This window comes from Sinocyclocheilus rhinocerous, unplaced genomic scaffold (assembly GCF_001515625.1).
Source record: "Sinocyclocheilus rhinocerous isolate Xijiao unplaced genomic scaffold, SAMN03320098_v1.1 scaffold409, whole genome shotgun sequence".
Taxonomy (NCBI): Eukaryota; Metazoa; Chordata; class Actinopteri; order Cypriniformes; family Cyprinidae; genus Sinocyclocheilus; species Sinocyclocheilus rhinocerous.
This window is the reverse complement of record NW_015635191.1, coordinates 227299-232800: the sequence shown is the minus strand read 5'-3', so window position 1 is coordinate 232800 and position 5502 is coordinate 227299.

Here is a 5502-nt window from a genome sequence, read left to right as displayed (position 1 = left end):
CACACACTCACACACACACACACTCACACACACACACACTCACACACACACACACTCACACACACACACACTCACACACACACACACTCACACACACACACACTCACACACACACACACTCACACACACACACACTCACACACACACACACTCACACACACACACACTCACACACACACACACTCACACACACACACACTCACACACACACACACTCACACACACACACACTCACACACACACACACTCACACACACACACACTCACACACACACACACTCACACACACACACACTCACACACACACACACTCACACACACACACACTCACACACACACACACTCACACACACACACACTCACACACACACACACTCACACACACACACACACTATCACACACACATAACGGCGCACAGTATACATGGAATATCTCTGAGAGAATATCCATGTGTAGAATACAAGCACAGTGCATGATATTCTGCATCCCACGATGCAATGCACTCAACTTGACCCTACATTTCAAATGTGCTTAAACAAAAAAACAGCTGATTCTGAAAGAGACAGTTCACCCATAAATGGAAATCCTGTCATTATCTACAATATTCTGAATTTTGAAGAATCTTCACACAAACAAAGTCAGTTTGTAGTCTGTCAGGTTTTAAAGTGACCATAAAAAAATACTGCAAAATAACTAGTAAAAATTATTTTTGAAAACTGAAAGTATGCATTAAATATTTTTATGCTCATAATATATTTTAAATATTTACAGAATATGTGTTAGAAACTGTAAAGCTCAATTAAATATATTTTTTCAAATTGAAAATGCATTGTTTAAACCTTCATTTACCAAAATATATTTCAAAATGTACTTCAGGGGCAAGAAAATATGTTTCCAATCTTACAGTAGTCTACATTTAGGCTAATATAAAAATATTTATATTTTTAAAATATATTTTCAAAAATATACAATAAATAGCTAAAAAGTATGTTGGTAGAAAATATAATTACATGAATAGGCCTATATTTTGAAACATATTTAAGCAATATTTTATTTCTTATATATATATATTCTTTTTTGTAATCATTTGTGAAATGTACTCACAATTTTTGAGTGAATGTCATTTCAAATGAAATCCTACACCAATTTTTCAGTGTTGCTCCGTTTTGTTAACCAGTTAAACCAATTCATGCAAGAGCTCATAACAGACTCATAACTCATTATACAGTATTTCACTCCATTATATCAGGAACACAGAAAACAGCCTGTTTCACAAACAATGCCTAAGCAACATCAAGACGATCATGAGGACACTATTTTAGGCTTTTCTGCGAGGTGGATATCACATTAACATGATCCAAATCAAATCTGTGGCAGCAGAAACATGATGATATGATGAGATCAGTAAAACACAGACAGGAAGAGAGAGAGAGAGACAGGAAGAGGCTGTCTGATTGACATGTGAAGCGGCCAATCACAGTATGTTTAGCTTTTACGTGAGATTACAGTTGTTTTCAGCTGCTTACACACTGCATCTTCACTTGTGACACAGTTTCTGAAAGCTGACACTCAAACAGCAGAAGCAAACACCAAACCTACAAAACCAGACACTAATCTCAGACTGACTTTCATAAAACACTTTTTGCAAAACACAACACACAGTTCTCTGTGTAACGCACACAAATCTAACAGGAATTAATATTATGGCAAAGGTGTTTGCAAATGCTTGCTTTTGAGACGTGTTTGTGATATTTTGAACGCAGTGCTTCATTTTGCAAGAAATGCGAGGTATTTTGCATTTTGTGTGCAGTTCTTGGATTTGTGTGTGAAGTTTTGAATAAAAGAGGCAAAGTTTTGAAAATGTGTGAAAGCAGCTGAAAAAAGCTGTAATCCATTTAGGGGCAGAATTCAGTCAAAGCATTGATGTCATATGAATGCCTGATGCTGAAACTACAGAGATGCGTGTTCTGCTTCTTCTGCAGAAGCCCAGAACTCTTGTTTGAAACACTTCTGATGATTGACGCTGTTTCTCGGTGATAGATGTGTGTGTGCTGGCATGTTTCTGCTCAACAGGTGTCAGAACCGAGCGCTCAGAGGGTCCGACTGATGAATAAACAGGCAGATGGATTTACTGGGACACGCGGATGAAGAACTGAGCAAATATTTGATTTAACAGTTGGACCTGAAGAGCTTTTGGCGCTGGAAGCTCAGCGAGCTCTTTATACAGTCACATTAAAGAAGATTCATGAACGCGCTCTATTTATACACGTGCTGATGAAAAGACATGCGCTCACACACACAAACACATACACACACACACTCACACACACACACACACACACACTCACACACACACACACGCACACACACACACACGCACACACACACACACGCACACACACACACACGCACACACACACACACGCACACACACACACACGCACACACACACACACGCACACACACACACACGCACACACACACACACGCACACACACACACACGCACACACACACACACGCACACACACACACACGCACACACACACACACGCACACACACACACACGCACACACACACACACGCACACACACACACACGCACACACACACACACGCACACACACACACACGCACACACACACACACGCACACACACACACACGCACACACACACACACGCACACACACACACACGCACACACACACACACGCACACACACACACACGCACACACACACACACGCACACACACACACACGCACACACACACACACGCACACACACACACACGCACACACACACACACGCACACACACACACACGCACACACACACACACGCACACACACACACACGCACACACACACACACGCACACACACACACACGCACACACACACACACGCACACACACACACACGCACACACACACACACGCACACACACACACACGCACACACACACACACGCACACACACACACACGCACACACACACACACGCACACACACACACACGCACACACACACACACGCACACACACACACACGCACACACACACACACGCACACACACACACACGCACACACACACACACGCACACACACACACACGCACACACACACACACGCACACACACACACACGCACACACACACACACGCACACACACACACACGCACACACACACACACGCACACACACACACACGCACACACACACACACGCACACACACACACACGCACACACACACACACGCACACACACACACACGCACACACACACACACGCACACACACACACACGCACACACACACACACGCACACACACACACACGCACACACACACACACGCACACACACACACACGCACACACACACACACGCACACACACACACACGCACACACACACACACACACTGAAACACACACACACACTCACTCACTCAAAGTGTAATTGAATGTGAGAACAACAGACTGAGAACAGAAAACAGAAAAAGCAAAAGAGAAACCGAGGCTCTAAAACGCTTGTAATTAAACATTTAAATCTGAATTTGATCCTCAAACAATAAACTCTGAATGAAACCATCAAACTGACAAATGACTTATCAATTAAATATTGTAATATTATTTCAACGCACTCTGTATATAAACTCATTTTGCAGTGGTTTGGCTATATTCTATCGCCATGCCAATAAAGCTTAAGTGAATTAAATTCGAGAGAGAGAGAGAGATGCTCCCATACACACACAATACCTCTCCTTCTGCTGACAGAAACTCATTAAACCTCTGCCAAAACCAGCAGAAACCACCTTAAACCTCCGCACAGAGAAACACTTCACAACTCACGCTCAAACAATCAGCAGAATATAAGAAAGAATTCAACCTCCATTCAAGACCAGAGAGAGAAACATAACACAGTGAAAAAACGCATTCAATATAAAAGAGACACATGGATATAATTACTCATGTATCACTAATAAACTAATATGATTAAAAAAGTGATATTACATCAGTCGTGACTGAACTGAATTCGGATTTAGTGCATCTTAACTCAAAACTTACGAACCTTTGCCGAGTCCAAACTGAGGCGATCTGAGTCCAGCTGCCATTAGATCCACATCCTCAGTGCTGCTCAATCCTCACCTTCATCACCTTCATCTGCTCCTCATCACTCCGAGCTCCGAGCGCATCTGATGATGGATCGCGCTGCGGGGCGGGGTTCAGTGTCCGTGACGCGACGCGACGCGACGCGAGGATGAGCGGGTAGAGATCTCAACTAACCAGTTACGAATGATTTCATTGATCAAATAGCCTACAGAATAAAGAACCGGGAGTTTAGCTTGTGCATGTGTCTCAAAACCTTGCAAGACGCCTACATAGACAGCAGAGATGTTGACTGGGCAAATGGGTAATTAACAAAAAAATAAAAAAAACTTGTATTCATCAAGGACGCATTAAATTGATCAAAAGTGACGGTAAAGACATTTATAATGTTTCAAATAACACGTGTTCTTTTGAACTTTCTGTTCATCTGTGAATCCTGAAAAATACAATGTATCACAGTTTCCACAAAAATATTGTGCAGCACAACTGTTTTCAACATTGATAATAATCAGAAATGTTTCTTGAGCAGCAAATCAGCATATTAGAATGATTTCTGAAGATCATGTGACACTGAAGACTGGAGTAATGATGCTGAAAATACAGCTGCACATCACAGAAATACATTACAGTTTAACAAATATTCACTTAGAAAACAGCTGTTTTAAATTGTAATAATATTTGACAGTTTTTACTGTGATCAAATAACTGCAGCCTTGCTGAGCAGAAGAGACTTTTCATGTAGTGAACAACAATAAAGATTTCCAACTAGATTTTGAGGAGCAGCGCCTGAAAGTGTTTCAGATGCAGTAAGTGTTTGACAATAAAGTGAATATCTAAATAAATCTTCCTGAGAAACATCATACTGCCACCTACAGGAGACCAACACCTTCCTGAACATCATCAAATCATGAAAAGCAGCAGTGGCTGCAGGAATACAGCATCACACCTATGTTTAACCACACAACCTTCTCCGTCTTTAAACTTCAGCTGACATTAACACCTCGTTTACTTCCATATCATGACGTACTTCAGAGTGAAACGAGATATTAAAGGCCTGATTTTCTCCATTATGAACTGATTAGATGGTGAAAGTGTCTCCGTTTTGGGATTTAGTGAGTTATTACATTCTGAAAAAGAAATGAAGAAGACTTCTTAAAATGCTTCTATAATAACATCACTGATGATTTGTTCACAGCGAGAGCAGGAGCATGAATTAAGAGTCAACAGAGTCAGTTTTCATTTCATGTTGATGTAAATAAGAAGACATTTGTTAAAGACAGTGTGCAACTGTTCAGAAATGTCACTGTACTGAAGACTTGAACTGTGTGTGTGTGCGTGCGTGCGTGCGTGCGCGTGCGTGCGTGCGTGTGTGTGTGTGTGATTGTGTGAGATTG